This window comes from Falco naumanni, chromosome 9, assembly GCF_017639655.2.
Source record: "Falco naumanni isolate bFalNau1 chromosome 9, bFalNau1.pat, whole genome shotgun sequence".
Classification (NCBI taxonomy): domain Eukaryota; kingdom Metazoa; phylum Chordata; class Aves; order Falconiformes; family Falconidae; genus Falco; species Falco naumanni.
Genome location: NC_054062.1, coordinates 50,487,571 through 50,511,644, shown reverse-complemented (window position 1 = coordinate 50,511,644; position 24,074 = coordinate 50,487,571). Strand labels below are relative to the sequence as shown.

Here is a 24,074-nt window from a genome sequence, read left to right as displayed (position 1 = left end):
TGAGTCCTCCTCAGTGCACAGCCACAGAGTTTTTAATCCCCCTACAGCACGCACTGCTCTGCCTCCTCACTGCACGCTCCAGCACTTTTGGGGGGGTACAGAGAGAAGCGATGAGCACCTCTGGGTGCCCTTTCCCAAAGGAGTTTCTGAGCCCTCTCCTTCCCATGGGTTCCTCTGAGCTTCACACTCTGTTCTTCCTCTGTTCTGGTGAAAAGCACTGTTCTCGCCCTCTTCCTGGACAAGCCAACCCATCCTGTCATTTCAAGCCCTCTCTCCGCAAAAGATCTTGTTTGCCCCTTGCAGCCTCTCTTGCAAACCAGATTCTTCCTCCGTGTAATGAAACCTGACTGGAGCCAGCCCGCCTCCAAAGTTCACGTGCATACTGGAAATCTCTGCTGTCAAGTGAAGTACCAATTCCATTATCTCCTACTTACTTGGGGCTTGGAGTGAAGCTAAGTGAACAGATGTATTCATAAACACGCACGTTCATTTGGTCTGCACTTCTCCAAAATCCTCAGCGGGTGTTTGGGGAATTACTTGTACAAAAGCACTTCACTAAGGCTCCACCCCACCCTGTCCCCAGCACCGCGGACCGGCAGCCCAGGAGCTGAGCGCACACTCACACACAGGTGAACGGCAGTGCAACCACCCTGCCACAGCCTTCACGGGGGAGTAACAGACTTCCTGACACCCATAAGGTCATCAAACTAACTGCCTCCTTGACCCAGGGAAGGCCTTTCATCTTGTTTGTTTCAGATTTCCCAACACAAAGTTATGTCTTACTTTCTTCACATTATTGTTAGGAAGCTAATTTACCTGTAATTATTATCAGTCTCTGAAGGACTCTCAAAATGAAAGGCGTATCTGTTCTAGCACTCGATGTTACATAAATGGCAAGGAAAAAACCATGAACTTTCTCTGGAGCAAACAGAAGCCACCAAAGAGCTAAAATAAAACTTAAGCCAGAGGATAATACGGCGGAGACACTGGTTGTGCAGGAGTGCGTCTTCTCCTTGCAGCATCCCCCCAGCCAGCAGACCAGAGGCTCTTGCCCACGCTGCTGCATCAGCACCAGCTACAGAAGCAACACAAGGGGCTCAGCGCTGACCCCCAGCAAGACTTACAGCATCACCGCGGGAAAGGAGGCGCTCGCAAAAGCTAGGCGGCCGGCCCCTCCAGCACAGCAGGCTGCAGCCTTTGCAAGGATACTGGAAGGAGGCACAAGCAAAAAATAGTTTACAGATCCTACTGAACACCTCTGTAAACCACGATGTTGGCTAACGCAATCAGAAAGACCAATTTACTTATCAAGCACGATCAATGTTGCAAGCCATGTAAATAAACTGTTATCACATTGATGCAGACCAGCTAGAGAATTTAAGTTTTGCAGATACAAGGACAAGATAATTTAAGGCAACTGGCATCCTATGTAAAGAATGACTGCACTGAAGTAATTTCGGTAATTGTGATAGCCTACAGGTATTATGGATATTGTCTCTGCAGCAGAGAAATCATGCTGCAGTGAGACATCACTATGACAAATCGTGGAAATACTAAGGGAAGATATATTATCTTGTAAATTAACCTGCTCTTCATACAAGACAGGTGACCCTGCCAGATGAACACACTTCTAAAAGCAACAGCCATTTATAAGACAAATTATTTTACTTTTGGTGCTTCTCATTTGACTGTTGTGACATAAAAGATTTAGCAACTGGTTTACTGAGAGGCTCAGAAAGCTCGAAAGATCAGAAATATGTGCAATCAAAATCTAATTCATAGAAACAGCCAATTTAGATATCCTTGGATTAAAAAGCATCTTGCAAGAAGAGGTCTCTTTGGAGAAGCTTTTGCATTTGACTGATTTCTACCTTTAGTTCATCGGCCCCAGAACGACCACACCATACCAGCAGGGCTGTTCTGCTACGGAGTTTTCAGGACAGAACAGACTGCGGATAGGGGAAGGCGGTTCACGGGGAAGGCAGTCTCTGATGCTGTGCTGTGCTCTCAGCTTGCAGTGCTGTAGAAGGTTACACAGTCCTTGCAAGCAGGAATTACTGCAAGGCTCTCATCAGCGTTAAAAATAAAGACAGGGCTCTTTTCACATTTGCATGTTATCAAAATGAAAACCCCATGATAGGCAATGTTTTCATCCCCTCCTCCCAAAGAGCAGGAAAATGATCAAATAGATAGCACTGCTGATAACAGCCTGGTCCTTTATTTTCTGTTATATTTCACCGTATAGTAGTAAAATTAATAGTATGTATACAAATCCACACACTAATATGGTAAATAAGAGAAATACCATGTCCAAACAGGTTACATTTTAAGTTAGACTTTCTGTACCAATATTCACAGATAAGAGGAGCTCAAAAGATTAGTATCTCCTACTAGCGAAGAGGATGTCACAGAAGTGAAATTGCTCTTCCCTGCCTACAGGTATATCCTCACCTTACCTGGGATTTGGCTCCCAAATCACAGCCGCATTCCCCCGGGACAGATGCAAGGCTGGGGTCCGAAGGAGCACACAGCCCCTGCTCAGGCACATGTTGCAGCTCCCATTCGACAGTTACAACACAATTCACCAGAGGAATGGGAACACCCCCTATTGCCGTTGCAGAGCCGCCCAAGCAGAAGCACAGGGAGCAGATGCAATTTGCAGGGGGTCTCACCTGAGGCCACCACAGAGCTCTGCCACCTGCCAAGGGACAACCATCGCAGCGCCCAGGCCTCCTGCCTCCACCTCTCAGACGGGAACATCACCGCCATACTCCTACAGGAATTGTCTACCAGAAAGTTTTTTCTTTGACTTATGGGTATGTTTAGGTTGCCCCTTGCACAGGCAATCTTACTTTGTCTGCCACTTTTTCAGGTTGTTAGATTTTGTAAAAAGTGTGCAAGGTTTCCCAGGAGCAGAGGAAAAACTCAGTAGTGTTTCCCTTAGACAACAAAAAGCAAGAGGTTCTGATTTAAATATTTTCTGACAGGCAGCATGGGAGGCTATCTACAGATATTTTGAGAAACAGCTGCATCTATATTTCATAAGGATACACTATCAAGGAACACAGACCTATTTAGCGCTTTGCATTTAATTAAAGGCAACAGGGAAAGAGTCCTCTGCAGAACCTGAAAACGATAATATGTGGGTTGCGCCTCCAAGAACGACACAATTCTTCCCCGTAACATTATTAAATTTGAATTTTATTACTTTTTAACCTCACAGTAACTCAGAGTACTTTGGGGGATTCTTTCCGACAACCTATTTCCAAACAATGTCTCAAGAAGAGCTTCAAAGCTCAAAGAGACTTCATGAAAAGAATATGAAATCCATCTATATTACGCAAGCTAAGCAAAAAAGAGCTGAGCATTTCTATTGTGGAAAAACTACATTAATTAAGACTCTTTTATTACTCTTTGAAACAATTACCAAAAAGTTCAACATCATATGCTCCAACAGGTCGCAACTGACAAATGGCTCTTTATCCTTTCCCTACTGCAGAAACCAGCACACCCAAACTGCTGCAGAAAACCAACCCCATCCGTACCACAGCAGACTATCAGCTAGGTCAAGAACAAATTCGGCTGCTTTTTTGCTGGTTCAGGACCAATCCCAACATTCAGCAGCACAAAAGGAAACATGAATGTCCTGGTAGGAGAAGACCGGAGGCGGTGCGGGACTGCAGAAGGGCAGCGAGCTCACACACTGCCTTGCAGGAGCAGGAGGCAGCACGGAAAACTGAGGCAGCAGGTGTCGTGGAGACACCCCCCACACACACACTACCCCAGTGCCGGGCACTGGGGGCAATGGGAGGCACCTTCTGCTTTCAGCCCCTCCTGGAAGTTCTCAGGGTAAGAATCAACAGCAAATGGAAGCAGCGGTAACTCGTGTGAATAAAAGGGATGAATTAAAAAAGCATTAAACTGAAATAGCTTTCTTTAAAAAAGTATCTAGGATACATGAAAAGCATGATGACATAAAGAACTAATTGTCTGGAAAAATTAAAATTTGCAAAACCTACTTTAAGAAAGCCAAACCACGGAACATAAGCAAGCAACTGGCCAGCACCTGTGTCTACTGGAGTACTAAAACAGGGTGTGAACCCAGGAGTTTCTTCTGCACGCAGACAGATTTTTATTTTTATTTTTAAATTCAGTTTATTCTATTTATTTCAGATCGAGAACATATACTATGTTAATAATACATGAATAACATATACTGTATTAACATATAATGAAGTTAAGAAACAAATGAAACATTTTAAACCCATTAAATCTCATTTCCCTTTTCCCTTCCATGGAAAAGCCAAGCTGTGGGACTCAGTTTCCCCACTCGTGAAGGACAGAGCTCACCTGCACCCAGGGACTGCCTGGTGACAGCCAGGGGTGCCTGCATGGTGCTCGCCCCTGCCAGGCAGCCTGGCACGGCAGTAGTAAGGGCCAAGAGGGAATATTTACTCATCCAGCTCTCCGGGTTCCAAATGAAGCTGATTCAGGTTTCTCTGTGCTTGCATGCCTCCCAAAAACCACCTCAGCTTTGCAGGGGAATACCTTCCGTACTGAATAACCCACTACGACTAAAGTACAAACCACGTTTTGGTAATTTTCCTTATGATATCCAACACACCCAACAGATTCAAGTAATAACAAAGCATTTTTAAGTGCTTTGAGTGTGGTTTTCCACCACAGAAATAAATTTTTATTTATAATTGAATTTCATTTTCCTTCCAACTTCGTCTTGGCAGATATCATAAGGGAAAAAAAGTAAATCCCTTCACAAATAGGAAGTCGTTTATCATTTTCTAACACAATAACACTTAAACATTAAGAACAGGATTAGATGTATATTCAGCTATGTAATTGCTTTCACAGACATACAGCCTGTGAACGTGGTTAACAAAAGCAACTTAAGTCGAGAGATCTTTTTTAATTACATATCCACACCTAAACGAGAATTAATCTCTTTGAAAAAGCAATTAAAATTAAATCCAAAACGAGATTAAAATCAGTGACTTAAAACGTTCCAAAGTAAAAATCAACTGCTCCAGCTGCAGCAGCAGCAGCGGAGCAGCCCAGGGGCTGCCCGCCCGGGAAGGGAGGCGGCGCTGGCGGGCGGAGGGGAAGGGGCTGCTCTGCCCCACGGAGCTCAGCTCGTACCGGCTGCCCCCTCCCAAGCCCCTCTGGGCCAGCGGGCACAGGTAGCCCCCGTTGCACACTCCTTTCACCTTTTTTCCGCTCTGCACTGATGGGACTGAGCAGAAATGGTTTTATATTTTCCGACATTCAGCTCCTCCCCCAGACTCACCCGGGATGTCCCCCCCCGGTCCTGGAGGCCTAGGACTTCTCTGCCAAGGTGAGCTACGTTCATACCAACACAACAGGCAAAGCAGCAGCTCGGATAGATGTTTAAAATATATAAGGAATATTAAGAAAGAATAAGTAAAACTAAAACCAGGGCACAGTCTACAGCAAAAGCTATATGGAATGACTTCAATTTAGCAATACTGACTCCTCTGCCATCTTTAGTTATTATTCAGTCATTTAATTAAATTTTTCATTATAATCCACATATTTATGCACGTCACACTTCTTCATATGGCTATAGTGCAGCAACAAAACTGAGGGCATAAAAAATGTGCAGATCTGTACGCGGCGGGCAGTAAGTTGTCACGGCTCAAGAAAGCCACCAGTGACCTGCCCCACCTGAGCACCCCGCTCACCTCTGCTCGGGGCAAACGGGGGGGCAACCAGACTGAAGACGGGCTGCAGCCCGCTGCTTTTAGACTTGTGTTTGAGTTCGGTTCCATTTTCCTTCTCAAATATACTTATGAGACGTTACTGAAAACTGTGGGTCAGCTTGTCTCCCCTTCTTTGCTGCTTTGCAGACTCCCCGCTCCCACTGGATCCAGCTCTGGATGAACAGCTCTGTGTTCCTCATAAAAATACTGCCGGTATTTTTGCCATTCAACTTGCGAAAGAAAATCTGGAAGTCAAAACTGATGCACTTGGGCCAAGGCTAGGACAGCTCAGACGTTCAAACAGTGGGGAAACCCAACAAAACGCCACCAACTGTGGATAAAAGCACAGGGCTTGTAGATGTTGAAGAGGGAAGCTTTTCCTTAGGAAAGCTAGCAAAATAGGGACCAGGGAAAGCCCCACTGGAAGGAAAGAATAAAAGGCTCTCGATGGAAGAGTTTCACCACCAAGATGGAAAGCATATTAAAAAAATGAAGATGAATTCAGCTCATGCACATGTACACAGCTGTCCGGTCCCCAAGTCCATTCAAAGACAAAGATTAGCTTTCATTTGGAACATTTTTCTCTACACTGAATGCTAAAAAGTCATTACATATAGTCACAGAAATCTCAAGGGATGCAGAGAAAGACTTAGGCACAAATCGTGCTTCTGCCTTTGCATGCTCACATCTGTGTAAAACATTGCATGGGCTTCACTAGTTCAAACGAGTGCAAGCTTATTTTTTCTTCAGATCATTTTAAGATAATTCTCAACAATTAAATTGCAAACAGGATCAGCAAAATGTGGGATCCCACTCACGTGTGTACACATAAAAAAGGCTGATCTGTTGAACACCCTCCATCCTCAAATCACAAACACACTTGCTTCAGTCCTACTAAACCCTGGATTATTGTGGAAAGTTTGAACCATGCCAGTGTTTGGATATCAATGACATTTTTGAAGCACATTGATTTATTTCTTTGCAAGGATCAATCCTGAAAACACAGATGGACACCAAAGCTGTGGCAGCGGGAGGCCGGCTGCACGGGGCAGCACTGTGATGATCCCATGGTTTATCCAAATTAACAATGAATTGTTACAGGAAGCTAGGGTAAGTTCTTTATTTTCCTGAGAAAAGTTATTGGGCTTTATGTTCCACTAAAAAAACCTACCTGATTTGTTATATCAACATAACCAATTTCTTCATGATACAGACACGAACATGTTTGCCACCCAGTGTGTTTTCCAGTATTTAAAAATAATAGAACCACCGTATCATAAAATATCACAGAATACAGATATGGCACTATATTTCTATATGAAAAAATACTACTCAGATATACTAAAAATATGAAAAATACCTGAGAGAGCCCAACAATCCCAGTTAACCCCAGAGCCTGTCTTTAGCTCTCAAAACACGAGTGCAATGTTTTATTCCTACCTGCATGCAGTACTATCATTACTCTGAAGGCATTTTTCCTGACATAATGTCCATGCATTTAATAACATCAAAACTACCTCCTTTTAGTGCATAACATTTCAAACCTCAGCAGAAATATAAACCAATCGTGAGTTACGGGCAGAGCCTACAACACTCAACACACTCTTGACATTTGGCAAAAACAAGTCTTGAAAATGGTAAGCACCTTCTATTGGTATGGATGAAAAATACTCATTAGCTGTTGAAGAGGTAAATTTACGGATTTAAAAAAAAAATAGTAATAAACGAGTGCTTTAAGAATACCTTAGAAAAACTACTTGGAGTTAGACAAAATGCCTTTCAGGGCTAAGGAAGTAGACCTGATTAAGTCCATTCCTACAAGTAACTGTGAGGCACATAGACGATTTCTGCATAAAGAGAGTACAAACATTACCCAAAGTCATTAACTGGTAGGCAGGAATTAATATGTTTACAATTCAAGCCAAGTGATAAATATGCATAAATAAAAGGAAAATACTCATGGCGTCCCTGTGAATTATTACAACTTTTTTTTTTTCTTGTTCCTTATTAAATAGAAAAATTAACATGTACAAGTATTCTGCTTTTGCTAGTTACTGGTGTTTTTCTAGCTAGGAATCCTCACCTTGTAATTTTTCCTAGCAACACCTGAAAATAAAAAGTTTGCATTAAAAAAACCCAACAATGACAGCAACAACAACCTCAAACCCCAAAACAAACAAACAAAGAGAGACTGTCAAGTTCAACTCTGTTTAAGTAAAATATTATGAAAAGCATCCCATCATAAATTCTCTATTAAATGAGCTCGTATGGAATACAGTGACAAGAGCAAGGGACACGATCCTTCACTAAGTGTTTTGTTAGAGGAAAAGACAGAAGCGCCTGCAAAAAACAGAGAGATCTGTGCAAATACAAAAGACGCCCCAAGAGTAAGGCTAGCCCTCCATGGGGCGGGGGACGCAGCAGCTCTCGCACGAAGGCTCCGCAGCCCGCACACCCCGTAAAGGCAAGGCAAATCCCCACTTCTTCCATGAAACTCCCAAGCACGTGGGACTGACTTGCCCTTTTTTCCCTTTCGCTTAAGAACCAGCATCCCTTGTGTCGGCCAACAAAAATGTCTGTGACATGGTGTGTCAGCTTCCAGGAGGCCATGATCTGTCTGTTTAGCATCACCCTCAGGCCCCAGGAGCTTATCGTGCTCCTTATTTAGATAATCAATTGCTGCAGAGCTTATCCGTCATCTGGTAATTGATGTGAAATAACAAAATTATACATCAAAACAAACCTCATTAGCTCATCATCCCAGCTCATCACCAGAAATAAAATCTTAGCTCACAAATAAAAGTTCCAGTGATGTTTACTGCTATCCTTCAATGAAAGATTTGATTTATATCATCTCACAGAGAAGTAAAACTGAGTTCAATAAATAAATACAGCTTCCATAGCTGGAGTGGGACATAATAGATTGCAGAAGGTACAGAGACAGGCAACCAGAGCAGCAGCCTGGAGAAGAGAAGGCTCCGGGGAGAACTTCTAGCAGCCTTCCAGTATTTAAAGGGGGCTTATAAAAAAAACAGAGGAGACTTTTATCAGGGCTTGTAGCAACAGGCCAAGGGGGAATGGCCTTAAGCTGGGAGAGGGGAGATGTAGATGAGCTGTGAGGCAGAAATTGTTCCCCGTGAGGGCGGCGAGGCGCTGGCCCAGGCTGCCCAGAGCAGCTGTGGGTGCCCCATCCCTGGCAGTGCTCAAGGCCAGGCTGGATGGGGCTGGGGGCAGCCTGGGATGGGGGGAGGGGGCCCTGCCCAGGGCACGGGGTGGGACGAGATGATCCTTAAGGTCCCTTCCAGCCCAAACCAGTCTGTGACGCTATGACAAGGGGATGGAGAAGCTGCCTCCTGAGTAGGGGCCATGATGTCCCGGAGTCTTCCAAGAAGGCAGAGGAGGGATGTATGCGACTGAGGTTTACAAATTCACAGAGGTGGTGGATGAAATGAGTGCACAGCTGTTATCCACAAATTTCGCAGTATTAGAACCAGGAGGCAGCTGCTGAAGCTAATGGGAGATGAATTTCAAGCAAATACGAGATGGTACTTTTAATTTAGGCATTTATTTCTTTAAACACCGTGAGCGATGGAAGTTGTGCATAAGGAAGTCCCATGAATTAGTAACATTTAGAGACAAGAAGCGATCATTTCAGCTCCCCGTCCAGCAAAGTTCCCCACCAAGGCTTCGGCAGAAGGGGAGGTGGAGGCACAGAGAGGGGGAGGATGTGGAGACACTCAAGTATTAGGGTGCTACTTTGGATTCCTAGAAGGGAATTGAAGCACCACAGCGCTATAAGAAAGATAAATTTATTTCTGGGTTTTCAGAGATTTCAAAGTGATAAGCACATGGGACTTCCAGCAAATCTTACTGACTTGCACCACCACCTCTTCCTGAAGCCCACCTCCTGTGACCACCAAACCTGCTCCCCCGCTGCCAGCCCCCGTCGCAGCCCCCCCAAAGCAGGCAAAGGTACCAATTGCCGTGCAAAAGTCCCGTTAGCCACCGCCACCTACAAACCGGCCCGGCCACCAGGGCTGCACCCAGCGCCCACCCAGCGCCCTGCAGGGCGGCTCCTGCCCTCACCCCCCCAGCCCCCCCGACCACCCCCAGCCCCCCCCCCCCCCCTGCCCCAGCAGCAACCTTAGTTACTGGGCTGTAGCGCAATATTGACAGGGACCCCGCTGATTTAAAGCGTGTGCTAATTATGCTCCTCAGCTGCTGCTAAATATTAATATTTAAAGTACTGAGCTTACTCAAAAATTGAAGAAAATTAAAATGCAGTGCTACTTTTAATGGTTTTCAATGTAGTATGCCAGAAGTCAGGTTTTATGAAGGACAGACCATTTTTATTGTACTGTATTTTGAAGAGCTGCAGACAGGATTAAGAAGGACTCAGCCTCTACTGCCTACTGTACACTCGTTTAACGTCACTATCAGGCTTCCCACGTTTATCATCAGACTGCTCCTAACACAACTTATTTAAATACTTAGTGCTTTTAGGATGTTCAGACTTTAAAAAAAGAACTTCTTATATCCCTTTCTTAAGGTAAAACTTTGTCACATACATTTTAATACACACAAGAATCAAGACTTTGCATAGTCAATCATCAATTTAGCATTCCCTTATTCACAAATGCTGAAGCTGCTAGGTTATCTTATTAAATAAATAAATAAAAATAAGCTGTAGCACTGGCACTACTCAAAGCTTAACATATTTTTCTATACAAATACTTGACACTAGTACTAGCAACAATGTAGATATGAATATTTTTGCTCAGCCTAAGTTCTTTCAAGTCTTCTAATGTGATGTGCCTCTATCACGTAATGTATTAACAAAATAAAGCTTCCAACAGTTTCCAACTCGTTCTGGATATAAAAAAAAAAAAAAAAAGTTACTGTTTTGGTTTGATTTTTAAAAGAGATGTTGGCCTATGGAAGTTTGTTACTATGCTGGCTTGCTGGCTACTTTATGACATGAACATTTATACTACTGTGTTTAAGCAATACATGGTGGATTCAAAAATATGCTTAAATAAATCCCAGGTAAGACTCTGCTGTTTAATTACTCATTCTGCAGGAAGAAATTGTGTGAAAAAGGCCATACTGACCAAGAACATACAGAATTTTTTCTTCCCAGAGCATCAAACAGACTGAAACTCTTTTTTAGATTTGTAAAACCGTTTTTAAAATTTGTGGGGGCCATCACATTCATACCTTTACAACACGTCCCTCATTAAACAAGGGAGTAGAAGCTCTTAACTGCGAGCATACGGCTAAAGCTTTGGTGTGCCCATGATGTTGCAACCTGCCTCCTTACATCTGTTTTCATTCACTACCATTGTTGCTCTGCCATGTATCAAAATTATTAAGGGCAATTTTATTTTGGTGCCTGCATATGGATTTTGGAAACTACACTATCAGTTCATTTCTGAAAATTATGGCCAAAATACCTAATTCTGGTTTAGACTCAGAGCATTCAATTTACTTCTGACTATTTGCACTGTTCAATTTTCTCTCTTACATAATTTTCCATGATTTCAATTTTCACTCGTTTCATATATTTTACCTTAGCTTGTTTGTTAGGTTTTTTTTGAAGTATTATGCATTAGCACCACACTGCTGTCTGGGCTTCTAATGTTAAGGCAACATGTAAAAGCACATAAAAGCCTGTATTTTTATGCTATATTTGAATTTTAAATAGTTCAATATTTCAAGCAAGAAGACCTTACCGAGGGTTTGGGAGTCTACATTACCTTATAACATTTAACGGCTCTACAGTTTGACGGAAAAGTTGCATTAAATCCTCCTTTCAATAAAATCAATGTTGTATAAATAATATATTATTCCACCAAAGAGCAAATATGCAACAGATGAAACTATGCCCATTATTTGTTACATTTGCCTTTCCTTTGTCTGTAACTTGAATTCTAAGATTCATGCTCATTCCAGATTTCATTAGGTGCTTAAATCTGAAACCGTTCATTTGAAGGCAATCAAAAGTATGATCAGATTTTTTATTTTGTATTTTTAAATGGGGCAGTATTTCTCCCTTTGCCATAAAGCAGTTGGAGATATATCCCTGAAATCTGATGAGGTAATAAAATAAACAAGACAAAACAAACTATTAACAAAGTTGGCATAATATTCCTTTTAAAAATTTCACCTACACTTACAGTTTCTCAAGATATCTTAATAAGAATGTAATTTCACATTTGCTCTTACTGAACAAATCCAACATGTTGATTTATTATTCAGATGGGCACAAAGGATTTCTGAAATGCAAAAAGAAGGGCTATAAAAGCACAAATCATCAGTAATGACGACAAGCTAAACTGCCTTTCAAATATGAACAAAATGCAGCCATTTAGGGTATCATACATCATGGTCTCCCAGACCCTCATTTATTTCCTAACTGTACAGGCTGCATGATAATTTAACCAGTGCAGAATTCTGCATCTGTTGAGAACATCTTTATTAGGCAAGTGATTCCGCAGCCCGTACACACCACAAGAGACTAGTTCATAAACCTCATCCTTAGAAGAACAAACAAGCACTTCCAATCATCACTCTAGTTCCCCTCCCAAAAACATTTGTGTACTGAAAATGGACTTTTCCAAACTATACGCACAGTGAAAATAAGAAGGAAAAAAGGAGGAAAAAAACCAAAACAAAAACAAAAAACAGACCACAACCAAAAAATGACCTCCTATCCCAATAAAATGAAGACTTCTTTCTTTGTATGAATGACAAACTAGTATCTACAGAAATTTGGAGTCCTAAGGAGACAGCATTCAACTGGAACTCAAAATCTCAGCTTTAGTTGGTAAGACCTGGGGTTGTATTTTTCGTCCAATGATCTGTAGAAGGGAAATTAAGAGAGAGGTCTAAATCCTGCTCATACTTATACCAACAAAGTACAGAAATAACTACCATAGTAATAAGGTTACTCAGCATTTTCCTTCTTAGAGCAGAAACCCCATAAATAGCAGTTCACTTAATCAGCTATTTAATATTGTAGCTGCACGCAGGTATTATGGGTATTATACACATAATCTTAAATCCACTTTATCTTCAAAATGTTCCTCCAAGTTAACAGATGTGCAATTACTCGCACTTTACAGATAAAGAAAAGACATAAGCATAGTCTCAAATGAATTGTCCAAGCTCATGGAAAAAACTCATCGTGGAGCAAGACACTAAATTAAATCTCTCAAATTTCTGCCGAACATGACTCCGAGAGACCTTATTTCTTTGTCATCACAGCCAAGCAGATTATATCCTTCCTCAAAGCAAGGATATAAGGATACAAGGATTTGATTACGTGAGGATCCGTTTGAAATTCAAGCCGAGTTTGCATTCACCTCAGCTGGAGGAGAGGAGCATATTTAACATTCCTCCATTTTTCTTCCAATGGCAGGTTCAAGTAAGTAAATAAATAACAAAATTAGCACAGAAAGCCAGGCAGCTATCATATAAAGGCACAAAAATAATGACCTAATTAATGTGAACGAAGATTCAGCAATGCAAAAATATTTGCTTTTAACAAAGATATAACAACAGCATTGGTCCCAAAAGCCTACAGAGGGAAAAGGCCCAGCACTGCCCATGGCTCCGTGCTTCAAACCAAGCAACTTCACCCTTCTTTCCGCTAAAAAGGAGGTGGTAAGGCTCTGCAACAAACCAGGCTAGTCCTAAACAATTATGTATACCCCGAGTAACCTAGCTCATATGTTTAGTGTCAGCACTTTAATTACTCCTCCTAACAGAAGTTACTTAACCCATCCCCAGCAGGACAGGCACCAGGTGGGAGCACCCTCCCGATCCCAATCCCGATCCTGATCCCAGGCCAGCAGCTCGGGCACGGACCCCAACCCTTCAGCTGGGGCTGCTGGAGGCCGGCGGCATCGCCCGCCCGTCGCTCAGCCCAAGCCAAGCACGTGGCGCCAGCGCTTTCCTTGGCTTCTCCTGCCGACAGGCCCTGCGCCCAAGCGTACAGTCCACGTTTGAAACTAACATAGTTTAAATACCAGCTTTCATGCTGATTGTGAAAATGACTTTGATGTTGGTTATCATCTTTTCCACGCTGGTGTCAGCTGAACCACCTGGCAGGTAACTCAGGCTCTGGCTGCCACATGCTTTTCCCTGAGCTGGATTTGAGCTTGTTTTCTCAAAGACTGACAAGAGCTTCATAGACTGTTCCAGAAAATTACATTTCAGTGATATATTGTAGGACCTGCACGTTCTAGCGGAGTGTGACGACAGAAAACACCTGCTGGACACAGACATCTCCCCCAGCACAGTGTTCACCGCGAGCAGTGCTCTAGCCAAAACCCCTGCAGCTGTAAGGAGCACAAGGAGGACATGCCCCGGTGCTGCCAGCCAGGAGGGCACGGGGTGACATTCCCACACCAGCACAGGACCAGCACCTCAGTAATTCAGATATGCCCTGTCTCCCTCATGCTCCCCTTGAAGCTGAACATAAGGAGAAAAGACAGAGAAGAAAAGAAAAAAAAAAAGAGCAAAACCTGAAGTCTGTAATACCAGGCTGTGCAAGAAGATTAACATTTATAAATACGCATAGATGCTCTCCACAAAATTCTTATGAAATTAGCAGTGTGGAAGGAGGACCCCTATACTGTACTTCTCCACAGAGAATACCACGAGAAAATCTGTCTCACCGCTCTCAGATACAACCTGATGATTTTATCACTCACTCCAGAAGTCCAAGGCAGGACTTCCATCTGCACACCTGCACCTGCTATGGGAGTGAGCCACCGCAGCCCTGAGCAGGGCTCGCTCCTCCTTGACAAACAAAAAAAGGCAATCTGGGAAGGTAGGACACTCCATTAGAGAGCTATAACTTTGTTGTCTAAAAAAAAAAAAAATAATAATAATAATGAGGTGCTACTTTTCTCTTTGCATCATTCCAGGTCGAAGTCAGGCCTCTCTCCCCTTTCTCAAGTGTTTTTTTGCACTACATTTCATTATGCAACAGTTGCGCTCAGCATTTTTTAAAGGCTGAAAAATAAGCAAATGGGATGATGAAGCATTTCCATTTTCCCAGTGTATTTACTTCTATACGCTTTTACAGTAACATGAAGCGTGATAATTAGGAAACACATCATTTTTCACAAACCATGATTTAAAATATCGCATGGTACACCAACAGTATCAGCAGTTACACGTGTGGGATAAGCAGGAAGCTGGTCCACAACTGGTAAGTCCTTTCTAATTCTCTAAAAACCCTACAGAAAAATGCTGTGTCTTGCCTCGCTTTATAAATGGGGCATATGCATAATGCTGCGCAACAATAATCAGCCCTGGGACAACAACTTCTAAATATAATTATGGAGAAGACAAGAATGCTGTTTAACTGCTGCTGTTGGAAGGCTTTTCCTTTCCAGTCACTAAGGTTATCAAACAATAGTATTTTCTTCGAACAATCATGCCCTGCACGTCCTGGGATGCAGTCTGCACAGCACACATCTCCAGCTTGTGAAAAAGTAACAGCATCTACTACCACTGCTCTGTTTGCTGACGCTGAAGTAGCATACTTATTTAAAACATGGTCACCACGCCACATAATTTACCCATATCTGTATACAGGCTGCAGACAAAAATAAATTTAGTTTGATATAGAGAAAACCACAGAGGCCCTGGAATACAGCAAGTCAGTGCTGCTGAAAAGAAAAGACAGAAAAACAAAAAAAACATGGAATGCGTTTTTGTATCAACAAGCAAGTTGGTATTTTTCTTTCCACCTGTGTCTTTGGGAAAAAAAAAATCTCTGGTAAGAAACCCAGAAAGATAATAAACTGCGATGGAGACCGTGCCACCAGCTCACTTGTGGTCCAGCTGCGGGAAGCGCACAGCACCTGCTGCCCAGGGCAGAGCAGCAGGCGATGCAGTGAGCGTGGCCCTGGGCACCCTCCTTCAGGGATGAGCAGCACCCTTGCAGAGATAAGGCTGGGCGGGAGGAGAGCAGAGTACCTGGGCAGGTAGCAGGCAGGGAGAGCAACTGAGCTGCCCTCTGCTGACTGTCTGGTTCGTGGAACACTCCTCCGATCCAGTCCTGCACAGCTAAACTGCAGTTAAACAGGCGAGGATTTCTGTGTACTCATCTCCACACTCCCACGCTGCTGTTTATGTGGCAGACGGGTCTGTGAGGATTTCTTTACCTGCTGTCGGGCTCTATCAGCTGAGCCCGGTGCAAACATTGCAGAGCTGGCACAAACAAGGTGCTCCAGCCGCTGCGGCAGCAGCAGGCATCCATTGGTGCAGCGGTCTGCTCCAGCTAATTAACTCTAAAAAGACATCCAGGACTTGAGCCAGTATTTCTGCTGCATCGTGCTACGTCGATGTATGAACTTGTTCAGCGCTTGGCTTGGGCGTCCCTCCCCGCTGCGGTGTGGCACGGGGCGCGTCCAGCCGGGCAGCAGCGGGGCATCGCATCCCAGGGCTCGCCCAGCCGGGCTGAGCCGGCACCTGCAATCAGGGGCCCCTTCGGTAACTCCAGAGGTCAACAATCCTTGGTGATGCTACCGATGGCGGAGGTAGTGTTGCTACAACCTACGTGCTGTGTGCCTGGTGGTAACGGGGCTAAGGGAGTTTCATGCTGGGGTGGAAAACATTTATTAAGTGGCAACACCACGGAAACCCTCCGTCGGGGTTGCGGGGAGTGGACGGCGCAGCTCCCGCTGATTGCCATGCCTCACATGACACCCTCTGCCAGCCTGTCAGATGGGGCCCGTTACATACACCTGACCCATTTAATTTCCAACTTTATGCAAAACACCTCTGCAACGTCCTCTGGAAAACGGCAAAGTGATTTGCGAGCAAAGGAGGCAAGACGGGATTTAAGTTTTAGGAAGGTTACCGCGTCCGTCAGCCCCGGCTGCCTGTCAAGCCTTTGCTTCGCTGGGAACTCGCGTCCATTTTACTCGAGGTTTAAAAGCAACGGGCGCAGCTACTCGCTCGGTACCTTGAAATACTTTCCCTCCACGCCAGACGCCGCTGCCCAGGAGCAGCGGGGCAGACCCGCGGCGTGCCGGCCTCGGCCCCAGCACCGCGCCGGGAGCGGGGGGCGCCGGGCAGCGCTGGGCACCGCTCCCGCCGGGCCCGGCACTGCGGGACGCGCCCGCAGGGCCCAGCGCGGCCGCGCGGCGGGACGGCCCCCCGCCCCTCGCCCCGCCCCCCGCCGCGCCCCGCCCCTCGCCGCCGCCGGGCCGCCCCCGGCCCCGCCTCCCGCCCCCCGCCCCAGCCCGCTCCCGCCCGGCTGGGGGACGCCGCCGGTCCCGCTCAACAAGTTCCCCCCGAGCCGCCCGCCCCGCGGCGCGGCCCCGGCCGAGGAGCGACCCCCCCCCCCGCCCCCCTCCCCCGCCGCGGCGCCCCCTCCCGCCCCCCGCGCCGGGCGCCGCAGCCGATGAGGGCAGCGGGGGGAGCGCGCGGCGGCGGCTGCCTCTAGCGAGCGCTCGGGCGGCCGCAGCTGAGCCCCGGCCGCGGGCGCCGGCGGGCGGCAGATGCGCGGCCGGCGCGGGGCTCCCGACGGCCACTCGCCCGGCGGAGGGAGGGAGATGCAGCGCCCGGGCAGCGCGCAGACCGCCACTTCTGCCTGAGGGAGTGCAAGGTAAGCTGGCCGCTGCCCCGGGCCCGCCGCGCCGAGGGCTGCCCGCCGCCGCCGGCAGGGAGACCCCCGCCAGCCCCGCGTCCCCGGGTTTTCCCGAGGAAAACTTGCAGGGAGGAGGAGAACGCCTCAGCTGCGCGCCCGCGGGAGCGTTATGCAATGGTCGGTGCCCGCCTGGAACGGCGATCGCGGTCGGTAACTTTCACGGCAGAGCGGGAGAATATCGCTGCACGCGCCCGAAGCCCTACTTTCTTCTAGAAAAATACCAGCCTTTGCCCTAAAGCTGCCGTCCTGGTGCCGCCGGGCAGGGGAGGGGTGTAGCAGGGGGATCGAGGGGAGATGCACAGAGCGCTTTTAGGCTTTTGCAGGATTGATGGCAAGCAACTACCGCCGCTTATTAACTTCAGCGCTGGCAGCCCGAACGCAGCCTGAACGAAGTGGCGCTACACCATGGCAATGGAAGAGCAGCGGTTGTGCTCATCCACCAACTTGCGCTATCACACTTCATTAAAACCCAAACAAACCCACAAACCCTGCTGCTGCTGTTCTGTAGCTGCCGTTCCTGAGAAGCAGCGCTTCTCCCAATTTAATACACCACTCCGCCCCCGCGAGTTCCCCATCACCATCATCCAACACCTTTAAACCAGAGATGCCGTGAAAATGCAGTAGGCAAATGGGACAAAAGGAAGCACGGATCCAGCACCACAGTCGCGGTCCTGGACCTTGCACCTTGCAAGGACTCCAAAGATTCGCGTTTCCATCTTGCCTTCCTATTGCTAGTAAAAATCCTCTCCGGTGACCTCAGCGTCTCTACTTTAATGCCATGTTTACATGGAGTTACGGCAGCGAGGGGGATGCAGGACTGCAGTTAGCTCGGGTCTGTTTGGGGGAGGCGGGGGGCAGCAAGCCCTGGCACAACGGGGACATCTGGCAACGGTGAAAGCAGAGAGAATATGTTCTCTGCTTATGTCACCATCTCCCGAGGGGTCTGTCCCAAAGGAACCGTGCCCCCCTCTCTGCTACAAGTCAGAATAGGTAATGGAGTGGTTTCGTTTGACCTTGTATGTCTAAGCAGCTAAAATCCCGCATGCACATCACTGAGGAAAATTTAACTCATTAGGCTCTATGATCGGGAAGTTTGGAAAGACCTGTTTTTCTAACCTCTGAGAATGATTTTATTTTTAGATATTTTTTTTCTTTCCGCTGAATGCTGGAAAGCGATAACAGAAAGAACAGTAACAGGTCATACCTAATATAAACTGGGCATTTATTCCCTCTGCTTATGTGTTTCATCATGCTTACCGTTTGTATTTACAGTGCTGTCAGGAATGCTGCATGTATCAAGGTTAAAATCTAGCTGCTAGATGGAAAAACTACTAGCAAAATAATAAATTTAAAAAACCCCAGTAATAATCACATGACATGGAACTGTCCTAGCCACGTACTCAGAATAATTTAGTGTGAAATTTCAAGCAAATGTATCTATAGTAAAAATACGACAAGCATGGAGAGTTGCATATTCCCTTACTTCTGGTGTGAAGCCTATTGGCGTGTTACCAGCCTGCTCATCCCTGCTTTTCTTAGCTACAGTAATACTGTTCTCTTCAAGTACAAATAACAGTTCTGAGTTAAAAGCTGGATTTTTTTTCTAGCCTTATAAATGCATAGAACAGCTCAGATGAAAATATCTCAGTGCTCAGCTATTACTAATTTATCATCTGGAGGTTTATATTCTTCTATACAGTGATGGCATACATTCGCTGATTTCAATAGGAATGCATAATGTATATTGCTAATCCAAATACTTACACTGAACAGTTGTAAAATATTTTTTTTTTTGTCCCGGAGTTTAGGTGCTGTTGCATTTAAAGCATACTGCCTTCCTAGAGTGAGCTCACTGGGGAAGGCTGATACCACAAAATAAGCTTTAATTTATTTTTTTGGTAAGGATGTCACGGTGCCCTTGATGAAAAATATGTATTCTTTAGGACTCCATAGTTATTAACGATGTGTGTTTTTAACAAGACATTCAAAGTAATTCTAATCTTGAGTGAAATCAGTGCCTTTCCCCCAGATTGACACATAGAAAAACCAGCTGGGCAACAGCACCACAAAAGGAAGTATTAGTTACTTATCAAGAGGGACAGCACTTAACATTCAATGCACCCTTCTACTAATTAAGCTCACAAACAAGTAGCTAGCTCCTAAGAGCATCTCTGCATTTCCCACACCACCCCCCCCAGTTAACTGTTTCACTGACAGAAGCATTTTAGCTTGAGAGATACACAACATATGTAATTAATTCAGAGGAAAGAAAGAAGAAGAAAAAAAGAGCTAAGTTCAATAGAGATTAACATTTAGAAGGAAAATATGACTAAGAAGCCCAGGAGCCCGCCCAAGTGCCGAATCTCAGGGTGTGCATCGTCTTCCTGACATGCACTACCGGGGACTGAACACTACTGGTCACCACAACACACTGTTCCCTCACTTGGAAATCCAAACTCAACGACAGACTGTACAAATGACAAGGAAATATTGACGCTAATGCTCTGTTTATCCTGTTCTGGAGAACAGAAAAGCAAACCTAGCCATACCAGTCCTTTGCAGGGACTGACGTGGTGTAGTGAAAGCCAGGGGAAACCTATCAGCTTGCCAAAAATCCATGCTCAAGTGTAAGGATACCTCCACAACGCTAGTGAGCTGCGATGCCTCAAGGCAGTTCCTTATCTGACCATAGTCATGCTGGACAGGGCGAACTGAGGATGTGCAGTCATGTAATTCGTGCATACTTGAGGAAATTACAGTAAATCTAGAATATTTGAGAACATAAAAAACTCACATAATTGTTTAAACTAGCTATTAAAAAGGTCTTATTATGCTTTATGACAGCCACTGTTTAAAGAACTGCTGATAATTTGTGCCAGATACTAAAAAACATGTAAGCAACAAATCTATTTTATAGCCCAATACTCTCTTATATTTTTACTAATCAGTTTGCAAATTAAATAGGCTTTAAGGAAATGAGATCACGAGCATATTTTAAGGAAGAAAAAAATATCTCAGAGTGGTAAATTCAGTGGGAGTTCCATATTTAGCCATCTGAAAATTGGTGCTTTTGTTTATTCTGCTTAGAATATACTGTATAACCTGTGAACAGACACCAATACGACTCATTAGTTATTGACATTCAAATTTAAATTGTTATTAACCACACAGAATGTGATCGGAGCATTCTCTTATTTTAGTAGCACATCCTCACTTCAAAGTCTTATTTACTACAATTTTACTACATTTAGGCAGTAAACAGCCTCTCTGCTGATCCCTTAATACTCTCAAAAATAGTTCAGCTTGTTCGTACATTTGCACAGCCCAGCGTTGTGGTGCTCAGTGCCTGAAAACTCGCCTGCTCTCCAGTTATACATACAAGCACAAGCCTCGCAGGCAAAGATAATTGGTTGTAAAACTAACAATTCAGTGCTCAAACAGCAACTCCTGGTGTCCTTTCCCTTTGCCTGTTTTTTCCCCCTTTGGTGGCAGAAGGACACCAGGCCGGATTTTACTCCAGCAATAGTTTTTCCAGCCAATTTCACTGATTTCAGTACAGAGTGTAGAAGAATAAGGGCCATTTTCACAGTCTGAATTAAAGAGATGGATTTAAAAGCCCTGAGTCTGAAGGCCTCCAAGTCCTACGGCATTTGGCTGCAGATCTGAACTTCTTAGTCCATCCTTACAAGAGGAGGATTTTTGTCCTTGCAGGGAAGTGCCGGAGCTTTACCAAACATCAGGTTCCCCAGTCTCTGCGCATCGCTGATCACTTGGCCTCAGACTCAGCCTGTATCAAAAAAGTGTGTTAAACATCCCGCAAAAGCCACAGAGTTATGGCCCAATAGATCTGAGGCTGCAGCAACTAAGAGAGACAGACTGGAGCAGTCATTTGTAACCAGCAAAACGCTCGCCCACTGCGTGCTGCTCTCCATGTCACAAATCCAACTGCATGGCTAAGTGCAGCCAAACCGCATGGAAATTTCTAATACTGGAAGTGAGACCTTAGTATTAATTTTCAGTGCAAGTAAAATAATAATATTCAGATACTGAGAAGCAAACCAAACCAAAGTATTCACCCATAGTCCAGCAGTTAATGTTCAGGAGAGCTGAAGGAAGTGGTTGGCCAGCGATCCCACAAAAAGGAACATTTCACTAAACGACTACAACAGTCTGAGATGAACCGGTCACGGCACTGGCTTTTTGCTGCAGGAAGGTTACCAGTTTGGTTTCTAAAACCTTCATCTGACACCAGAGTTTCATTAACCAGGCTAGCAGTGCGGGTGGGCCAGAGAACATGGAAGCACCTGGCTTTTGCACCTGATTTAACAAGAGCTGCAGCAACAGCACATGGGCTGGCACGCTGCCTTCTGAACAGCACCCCAGCGCTGTGGAAGCCCCCCGCAAACTCTTTCTGCAGGCGCTGGCTGCCGCAGCTGTGTGGTCCTTTTCAGGTTTGTGTGCTGAAGGATGCTTTCTTCCCATATAGAAGTTCTACATGGACGTCCACTCCTTTGGATGCAAAGCTGAAGGCTTCTGCCCATCTCCAGCGAGACGAATAACTTTTTTTTTTCTTATTTTTTAGCATCCAAAGACTTTGTCCTCTATCTGTATTTACTTTTACTTACATTTTACCTGGTACAGGAATTCCTTATTATTTGTGCTGAAATAATACTGGCAAAATCCCAACCTTAACTCTTGTTTATGGCATCCGTGGGAAAGAAAAGCAAGTGGTTTGTGTTATTTTTGCTTGTCCGTGATTGCTATAGAATGCTTGTAAATAAAGCCCACATAGGTATAAAATTAAACCATTTTAAAAACAAAAGCAAAGGAAGATCATTCCATATGCTCTAAGTGAGGAGGAAGTGTCAAAACCTAACGAAGAAGGATGTACTTGTGTGCTCTTCCCCACCTTCCCCACTTGTTTTATCCTTCCTCAGATCTTCAGTTTTCTTTTAACCTCCAGGAAAAATGCAGACACCTGGTCAGTAATTCAGTCACACAAGAAACAGTCCTATGAAAGAAGTCATAGCCTTAACACTTAAAGCTGCGAACCCTTTGCTGTACCGCTAAAAGTGTCCAGCAAAATCTGCAGGTCAAAATTGTCATTTTGTATTTAGACCCTCACTTTGCCCATAATTACGAGACCAATACAACTTAAATCATCTCACTTCCCCACAGTGACCTCAGCCACAGGACTAAGAAGTCTTGTTCAATTTCAGTGAGACACAAAGCAAAACACAGGTATGACAGCCCACCACTGTGACCACAGCACGAGTGGATATATCCAAAACTATTTTCAAATGGGTTAGTTTGGGTATCGATAATACCCCAGCTTAACCACAGCAAGCCTGCTTTGTGCTTCCTGGAAAATCACAGCAGTCGTCACTCATGACAGAGTTGCGATGCTGTTGCTTGCAACAAGTTGGTGAAGTCAAAGCTGGTGCAGGTTATACAGCCCAAGCACAGTATAAATTACTTTTTCAAAACTGAAGCAGAGCCTCTGTGATGCTCAATACAAAACCCCTTAAGCAGTTGTGTAAATTTGGGACTGTATTTTAAAGTTAGTAACATGAAAAGTAGTTTTGGTCTGGTTAGTTACTTCTGGCTCTCCTTGGAAGAAGGAGGAAGAATAGACAATTTAGTGAAATCAGTAATGTTTGCATATTTATGTATGAGTAAGAAAAAAAATCTAAAGCAAGCTACATCTTTCTTTCAAATCATTAGTAACTGGTTGTTCATGTCCATTTAGTTACTATATCCATTATTCTCTTCTGTAAACACAATCAGAAATTAACTGAAAGCAGCCCTGCAGAGAAGGACTTGGGGGTACTAGTGGATGAAAACCTGGACACGACCCGGCAATGTGCGCTCGCAGCCCAGAGAGCCCCCCGTGCCCTGGGCTGCATCCCCAGCAGCATGGCCAGCAGGGCGGGGGAGGGGATTCTGCCCCTCTGCTCCGCTCCCATGAGACCCCCCTGCAGCGCTGCGACCAGCTCTGGGGCCCCCAGCACGAGAAGGACACGGACCTGTTGGGGCGAGCCCAGAGGAGGCCACGGAGGTGGTCAGGGGGCTGGAGCCCCTCTGCTGTGGCGCCGGGCTGGGAGAGCTGGGGCTGCTCAGCCTGGGGAGGAGAAGGCTCCGGGGAGACCTTAGAGCAGCTCCCAGCACCTACAGGGGCCGGCAAGAAGCTGGAGAGGGGCTTTGTACGTGGGCACGTGGTGACAGGCCAAGGGGGAATGGCCTTAAGCTGGGAGAGGGGAGATGCAGATGAGCTGTGAGGCAGAAATTGTTCCCCGTGAGGGCGGCGAGGCGCTGGCCCGGGCTGCCCAGAGCAGCTGTGGGTGCCCCATCCCTGGCAGTGCTCAAGGCCAGGCTGGATGGGGCTGGGGGCAGCCTGGGATGGGGGGAGGGGGCCCTGCACAGGGCACGGGGTGGGACTAGACGATTTTTAAGGTCCCTTCCAACCCAAACCGCTCTGTGATTCTGTATCCATAAGTAAAGAAATTTAACTTGTGGATCAGTTTGTGTATCAAGGCCATCAGCAAATAAAACACAACAATATCTCTGAGGAGCTGACAAAGAGACAGATAAAATATCCCAGTGCTGAAGAGAGTAATTCAGCAGAAATGATGCTTGAACTGCCTGGTAACACCGATAACACTGATCCA

General features: G+C 45.4%; 2 protein-coding genes across 3 annotated transcripts in view; one reads left to right on the top strand and one right to left on the bottom strand.

Moving 5' to 3' along the window:
* Positions 1 to 24,074, bottom strand: part of DOCK1 (dedicator of cytokinesis 1) — a 319,815-nt gene that overhangs the window by 148,498 nt on the left and 147,243 nt on the right. The window lies entirely within an intron of this gene.
* The window catches only part of INSYN2A (inhibitory synaptic factor 2A), a 51,279-nt gene continuing 44,264 nt past the window's right edge, over positions 17,060 to 24,074 (top strand). The window contains exon 1 of the mRNA XM_040605771.1: positions 17,060 to 17,364. The gene's annotated coding sequence lies outside the window, so the exon portion shown is untranslated. The remainder of the gene's footprint in view (positions 17,365 to 24,074) is intronic.